Source organism: Arachis hypogaea, chromosome 5 (genome assembly GCF_003086295.3).
Source record: "Arachis hypogaea cultivar Tifrunner chromosome 5, arahy.Tifrunner.gnm2.J5K5, whole genome shotgun sequence".
Classification (NCBI taxonomy): domain Eukaryota; kingdom Viridiplantae; phylum Streptophyta; class Magnoliopsida; order Fabales; family Fabaceae; genus Arachis; species Arachis hypogaea.
In genome coordinates, this window is record NC_092040.1 from 109,933,120 (window position 1) to 109,941,518 (window position 8,399).

Genomic DNA, 8,399 nt, shown 5'->3' on the forward strand with positions numbered 1-8,399 from the left:
AGATGCTATTCATAATTCACTTTTTATTATTTTAGATGTAGTTTTTAGAGAGAGAGGTTCTCTCCTCTCTCTTAGGATTAGGATTAGGATTAGAATTTATTTTAGGATTAGGATTTCTTATCACTTCAGGATTATTTCATCTTTAATTACAGGTTCAATGTTCCTTTTATTTATTTTCTCAAATTAATTTATGGATTTCTATGTTCAACTCAACTTCTTTATTTGGCTATAACTGCCCATGTTACATTTGATTGAGTTATTAATTTATGATTTTGAGGTATTTCGGATTGATGATTGCTGTCTTTTATTTATATAAATAATTTGGAGTTTCCTATTATCCTTTTGGCTTTGGTTGATTAATTGGTGACTCTTGAGTTATGAAACTCATTGTTGATTGAAAATTGGCACTCTTCAAGAATTAATTCGAGATCCAATAACTCTAACTTTTCCTAAGGAAAGACTGGGACTTGAGGATTCGAATTAATTCATCCACTTAACTTACCTTCATAGTTAGAGGTTAACAAGGTGGGAGAAGAATCCAATTCTCATCACAACTGATAAGGATAACGGGGATAGGACTTCTAGTCTTCATATCTTGCCAAGAGTTTATTTTACAGTTATTTATTTATTTTTATTGCTTTGAAAATATACCTGTGCCCATTGCCCAAATTTCAAAACCCCTAATTTTACCTTTTTCATAGCCAATAATAAGAACATACTTCCCTGTAATTCCTTGAGAAGACGACCTGAGGTTTAAATACTTCGGTTATCAATTTATTTAGGGGTTTGTTACTTATGACAACCAAAACGTTTGTATGAAAGGACTTTTTTTGGTTTAGAAGCTATACTTGCAACGGAAATTTATTCTGAATTCTAGACCACGCAAAAGTTCTCTCATCAAAATGGCGCCATTGCCGGAGAATTGCAAATGTGTGCCTTATTATTGGTTATTGTAAATATTTAAAAAAAAACCATATCTTTGTCAAAATATTTTCTTTTTGTTAGTTTTTGTTTTTATTTTCTCTTACTACTATGAACTCTCACCCCTTTGGCTATGAGTTTGGTTACAATTATGTTGCAGGAAGAAGAAATTACAATGAGAACATGTATCAAGGTTGGAACTATCAAAGATGGGAGGAGCCACAAGGATTTGATCAACCCTCATGGCAACAACCACCTCCAATGGACTATCAACAACCACCACCATATGCCTATGAACCCTTTCCTCAACACAACTTTGAACCACCACACTCACAAGCCAACTACCACCATTCACCTTCATATGATCCTAACCCTCATCTACCACACCAACCACCTTATGAGCCATATGAACCATATATAGAACCACCCCAATTCCAACCCAATTACTCCCAAGAACCACCACCTCAATATTTTCCATCTCCATATCCATCGATCCAAGAGCACTATGATCCTACTTATGATAGCCGAGCGCAGCAAGATTCAATGGATCGTCTCACAGAAACATGTGCAAAACTTCAAGCAACCTTTCGCCAACTGGATCAAGCGATAAATCAATTAGCTTCCCGATGTTCGGACACTCAAGAAACCCACATAGCTTCATGTGGACAATCTAATGAAGAACGTAGCATGAAAGAGATACTAGAAACTCCAGTGAACAGTACGGAATATGACTTTGTACTGGAACAAGTGGAGGAAGCCGAAATTATTGAAGAAGAAGAAGTGGTTGAATACTTAGGAGATGCAGAACCTCCACGGAAACCTCAAGTCACAGAACCCTCTTCTAAGGAGTTTGAATTTGTTGTTGAGGAGGGTGTACAACCTCCAAGACATATCATGGCTGAAGACTTGGAAGAGGTTGATCAAGAGATGGAGTTTAAAGAAGAAGAAGCACAACCTCCCATGCCCTTGGTAAGCAATAAAGAAGAGATTAAATTGGAAGAAAGCTACCAAGAGGACGAGGTTGAAATTGAAGAAGCTTGCAAAGAGGTGAAAGATGTCAAAGAAGAGCACAAGGAAGTAGAGCTTGCACGTTCATTAAAAACACCTCCCCCTAAGTTGCCATCATCCTTCACAACATTCAAGTGGGTAAAATTCATATCTCTTAGCTTTCTAATTCCACTTGAATACGGGCTACTGGAGATGGATGGTCAACTTAGAGCTCTTTGTGGCATTAATAGTAAGAAGAAGATGGTCAGTAGTAAGATCTGTCCTGCAAGGTTCATTATGGTTGGAAGATCAAAATTTAAACGCAAAGATTGGTATAGAGCTCAATTGAATGGGTCTAGGAAGTTGTTTGGACGCTTCAGTGAGAATTCTAAAGCTGAACCACCGGGATAGAATCATGATAATCAACTTAAAGACGGGTGTAGAAATAAGATTTGGGATCCTAGAGGATATTGGATTTGCAAACATTGGTGGAGATTCCTGGATCAGTACAAGCACAAGCCACCATAACAAGGAGCTCACCAGAATGTCCAACTTAAAGACTTTAACTAAAAGTGCTAGGTGGGAGACAACCCACCATGGTATGATCGTTTCTTTTTCATTTTTATCTAGTTTTATTTGTTTTCAAGTCTTGTTTTATCTTATTATATTGAACCTGGAGTTTTGCATAACATTCATATTAGTATTGCATTCTGCATTTTTCATGCATATAAAAAAAATGCCACGCGACGCGACCGCATCAGCGACGCGTCCGCGTCGCAAGGAGAGGGGAGAAAATAAAAATGAACAGAGAGTCACGCTGGAGCGTGGCTGGAGGCGTGCCAGTGGCACAAATCGACCCACGCGACCGCGTCACCGACGCATCCGCGTCACCGACGCGTCCGCGTCACATGGGAATAACGGCCTCCCATGCGACCGCGTGACCCACGCGGCTGCGTGCCCTGATTTTCGACGTCAAAAGGGTGCACAATGAATTATTGTGCGAGAGTGGTGCTGGATTGGTGCTGAACGCACAATTCTACCCACGCGGACGCATGGCTCACGCGTCCGCGTCATTCCCTTCTAAAGCCCACTCACGCGATCGCATGCCCCACGCGATCGCGTCACTCCAAATTTGGCAATTAAAATAATTTGAACAGAGAGTTGTGCAGGCGCGAGACTGCACTCGTGCCAGAAGCATAACATGTGTCACGCGACCGCGTCGATTAATTTAAAGCGCAAGTCACGCGACCGCGTGTCCCACACGCCCGCGTCGCTTGCACCGCACAACTCAATCCTAATTTGCCAATTATCTTATCTTTTCTTCCCCAATCCTAATTTTTCCCTCCCTCCTTTCTTACTCACTTCTTTCCCTTCTCATTCTTCTTATCTTTCATTTTATTTATTTGCATATTTCATTCATTGCATTTTAATTTAGTGCATATTTTTCTTATCTTTTCTAAACTTATTATTTTTCCTTTGGTGTTGATTTTCTTATTTAACTGTTGCATCTTTTCTGGTATAATTTTTAGTGACTTGTTTTACAATGTTGGGTGATGCTATTTTTCTGTCAATGTCAATCTTTTATGATACCTGTATTCCTTTTGCATTGACATGAACTTACATTGTCTTTTATTACCCACTCTCTTCCCCATTGTTGTACATTTTGTACCACTGACATGCCATGGCTTCTATTGTTTTCTCACGTACATGTTGAAGCTTCCATGTAAATGAGACCTTTATCATTTGGTATTAACCCATCCATACTTCATTTATTTTCTTATCTCTATTTCTGGGTTACTTTTCTTTCCTTTTTCTTTCAGGATGGCCACCCGGAAGGGAACCAGAAGACATTTATATGGGGAGACAAGACAAGTCCATCTGCACAATCTTTGGAGAGAAGCATCAGTTGGAACAACCCATCCACCTTCACATCTCAGCATGCACCGAGGACGGTGCAATCTTTATGTGTGGGGAGGTCGATACCGATCTCCATGGGTTAGCTATTTTCTTCTTTTCAACACCATTGTTTTATTTTCTTTGTTTATTCATTATTGCATTTGCATGTTTGTTGATTTTATGCATTTAGTCACTACTTGGCTGAAGTAATATTTTCTTTTTCAAGAAAATTTTTATAATATTTCACTAGTTTGAATTAAACTTTTTGAAAAACTTGTTTGGAAGTTTTATTTGGAACATAGGTAAAAGCTAGAACACACAACCTATAAGGTTTGAGCTTAATTGTATGGTTACATTATTTAACCATAATATTTTATTCTTGTGTGTTTCCTCCTCTATAATTGTAATCTTTACTTTGTTCCATTCTATATGTCCATTATTTAGTATATTTACATGCTTGCATATGATTGAGGCCATTGTTTGATTCTAGCTCACCATTCCCAAGTTAGCCTACCTTTACATCACCCTTGTTAGCCCCCTTGAGCCTTTAAATCTCCTCTTGTTTTATAACCACATTACTAGCCTTAAGCAGAAAAACAAAATAAAAATCCCAAGTTGAATCCTTGGTTAGCTTAAGATAGAAATTGTGTAATTGTTGAAGTGTGGGGAAACTTTATGGGAACATGGATGATAAAAACAAAGGGTGGAAAGTTGAAAAGAATGAAACAATTCAAAATAATTTTTTTGGGAAGCATGCTCATGTGAAATCAAAATAATTGAATTACCATGTGCATTAAAAAAAATAATATAATTCAGTATTTGAATAAAGGGGATACAAAAGAATTCTCCAAATGCAAAATAAAGAATGCACATGGAACAAAATTAAAACTAATGCATGAGCATGTAACATCAAAAGTGGGAAAATATGGGAGAATAGGTAAAGAAGCTTTGCTTTACAAAGTATGTATGTTAGGTGAGATCTTAGACTAATTAAGGATTCACTTAATTAGCTCACTTAGCCTTATATATATATTCCTACCTTTACCTCAGCCCCATTACAACCCTGAAAAGACCTCATGATGTTTGTATTAGTATACTAAATACTTGTTGATTGGTTAGATGAAAAACAAAGTTTTAGAAAGCATGATTAGAGAAGAGTAGAGAGATTGACCCTAGACACTTGAGAGATTTGAGCGCATTTACACTACCAGTGAGGGTTCAATGCTTAATTCTATGTTCCCTGCTTTCATGAGCTATCTTCTTACATGTTTACTTGTCTTTATTTTATATGATTTGAATTAGTGAAATATGATTTATGTTTGTCTTGGAGAACTTATTTATTTTTAACCAAGTAGGTAGAAGCATTTTTGCATGTAGTTGCATTCATATAGATAGATGGCATTTCATACATCCTACCATTCCTCTTCATCTTTATAGTTTCTCTTGAGCTTAGCATGAGGACATGCTATTGTTTAAGTGTGGGGAGGTTGATAAACCACTATTTTATGGTTTATCTTGTGCTTAATTGAGTGGATTTTATCAACTCTTTACCCACTTATTCATACTATTTGCATGGTTTTACATTTGCCTTCCTAATTATGTGCTTTGATTGAAAACATACTTCTTTGATCTTATATTTGCTTATTATTAATCCTCTCTTATTACCATTAGATGCCTTGATATGTGTGTTAAGTGATTTCAGGAATTACACGGCAAGAATGGCTTAGAGGATGGAAAGGAAGCATGCAAAAGTGGAAGGAATACAAGAAGTTGAAGAAACTACAAAGCTGTCAACCTGATCCTCTCGCACTAAAACGACCATAACTTGAGCTACAAAGGTCCAAATGATGCGATTCTACTTGCGTTGAAAATCTAACGTCCGGGGCTTCGATTTGATATATAATTTGCCATAGTGGCCGTACAGATAGGCGACGCGAATGCATCATCCATGCGGACGCGTCGCATCTGCGAAAATCAGCGTGGCAAATTTCGCAAACAGCGAATCCTGGGCTATTTCCGACCCAATTTCAAGCCCAGAAAATACAGATTAAAGGCTGCAAGTGGAGGAATGAAGGAGACACTTCAGATGCTATTCATAATTCACTTTTTATTATTTTAGATGTAGTTTTTAGAGAGAGAGATTCTCTCCTCTTTCTTAGGATTAGGATTAGGATTAGAATTTATTTTAGGATTAGGATTTCTTATCACTTGAGAATTATTTCATCTTCAATTACAGGTTCAATGTTCCTTTTATTTATTTTCTCAATTTAATTTATGGATTTCTATGTTCAACTCAACTTCTTTATTTGGCTATAACTGCCCATGTTACATTTGATTGAGTTATTAATTTATGATTTTGAGGTATTTCAGATTGATGATTGCTGTCTTTTATTTATATAAATAATTTGGATTTTCCTGTTACCCTTTTGGCTTTGGTTGATTAATTGGTGACTCTTGAGTTATCAAACTCATTGTTGATTGAAAATTGGCACTCTTCAAGAATTAATTCGAGATCCAATAACTCTAACTTTTTCTAAGGAAAGACTGGGACTTGAGGATTCGAATTAATTCATCCACTTAACTTACCTTCATAGTTAGAGGTTAACAAGGTGGGAGAAGAATCCAATTCTCATCACAACTGATAAGGATAACGGGGATAGGACTTCCAGTCTTCATATCTTGCCAAGAGTTTATTTTACAGTTATTTATTTATTTTTATTGCTTTGAAAATATACCTGTGCCCATTGCCCAAATTCCAAAACCCCCAATTTTACCTTTTTCATAGCCAATAATAAGAACATACTTCCCTGCAATTCCTTGAGAAGACGACCCGAGGTTTAAATACTTCGGTTATCAATTTATTTAGGGGTTTGTTACTTGTGACAACCAAAACGTTTGTATGAAAGGACTTTTGTTGGTTTAGAAGCTATACTTGCAACGAAAATTTATTCTGAATTCTAGACCATGCAAAAGTTCTCTCATCAGTCTGCACACAACTTCTGTGTTTACACACAAGTACAGAAATCAGCAAGTGTGCCTACGTACAACCCCTGTGCGTACGCACAGGTGAAAAATCAGCAAGTGTGCATACGCGCAAGTTTCTGCGCGTGACTTCAGTAATGAAATACGTAGCTCGCGATTTTGGAGCTTTCTTAGCCCAATTTTGAATGTGTTGAAGCTGGTTTGAGGTGCTATATGAAGGGGACATCAACACATATCAAGGCATTAGCTTAGGATTAGATTAGGGAGCTCACCATTAGATAGAAAATGCATTAGGAGTAGGAGTTGTGTAAATAGAAAAAAATCTCTTTAGGGTTTACTTAATTTCCATTGTAGCATTTTATAGTTCAAAAGTTTGATCTTGGATTTTGCTATCTCATTGTAAGTACTCTTTAATTTCCTTTTTTATTTCACTACTCTTGCTACACTTTCTTCTATTTCTAGTCACTTTGTTAATATATGCAATTTTGATTTCTTAAAGTTTTGGTTGATGAATTTAATGTTTTATAATTTCTCTTTGTTTGTTTGAATGTTTATTGTTGATATTGTGAATAGTTTGGTTATAGTTTTCATTTTCCTTTGTAATTTTACAAGTTTTATTTTTTGCCCACAAGGTGTTTGTTAAAATGCCAATTATGAGTTTTGACTAGATTTTCACACCTTGGCTTGGGATATGAGTTTCTAGGATACTAGAGTCAAAATATCCGACATTTAGGGGTAATTCTTGGGTAGTTAGTTGACTCTTGTTTTCATTGACGCTGCCTTTTTACCAAGTTAATTGGTAAGTTAGCTAGGACTTATAGATTAAGGTCAATTATATTTGCTTGACTTACTCCTCGATGTTAGGGGTTGATGAAGCGAGATTGACTCATCATAGTTGCCATAGTTGTGGTTATGACGATGATAGAATTCCTTAATTCTCATTCCTAAGTCAAGGCTTATTATGCATATATAGAATTTTCACTAAGTTTTGATCTTGCTTTCCTTTAATTTGCATTAATATCCTTTTTGATCATTTCTTAGTTCTTTTATTCCTTAATTCTTTTAATCTTTCGTTTCTTGATTCAAAAATTCCTTTTTCCTCACAACCAAGAGTGTGACATCTTAATTGCATTGTCCGAGAAAAATGACCCGAGGTTGAATTACTCTCGGTTATTTAAATTTGAGAAATTAAACTTTGATTGAGAGTTAGTGGTGGAGGTGGAGGAAGGGCTGGTAGCGGTGGTGGAGAAGACGGTGAGTCACCCTGGTCATCTGGGATATCACCATGCTCCTCCTGTTAGTGATATTCCACCTTCTCCTCAGACTCCACGTCCAAGAGCTCCCTACGAGGTCTAACCCTATCCCTCCGGCATCCTGTAGCTCCTCCGCACTCTTTGACCTCTCTCTCTCTCTCTCTCTCTCTCTCTCTCTCTCTCTCTCTCTCTCTCTCTCTCTCGCGGTAGGCCTCCGGGTGTCCACCTGAACCTCCCTAGCCCATCAACGATGGTCAGAGATGTCCTTCAGCTGGCTGGCAGAAGGATGCATGTCTCTCGGTAAATCCAACAGCCTGGGGTTATTAAACACATCCTGTCCCGATAATCTAAGCACGGTTG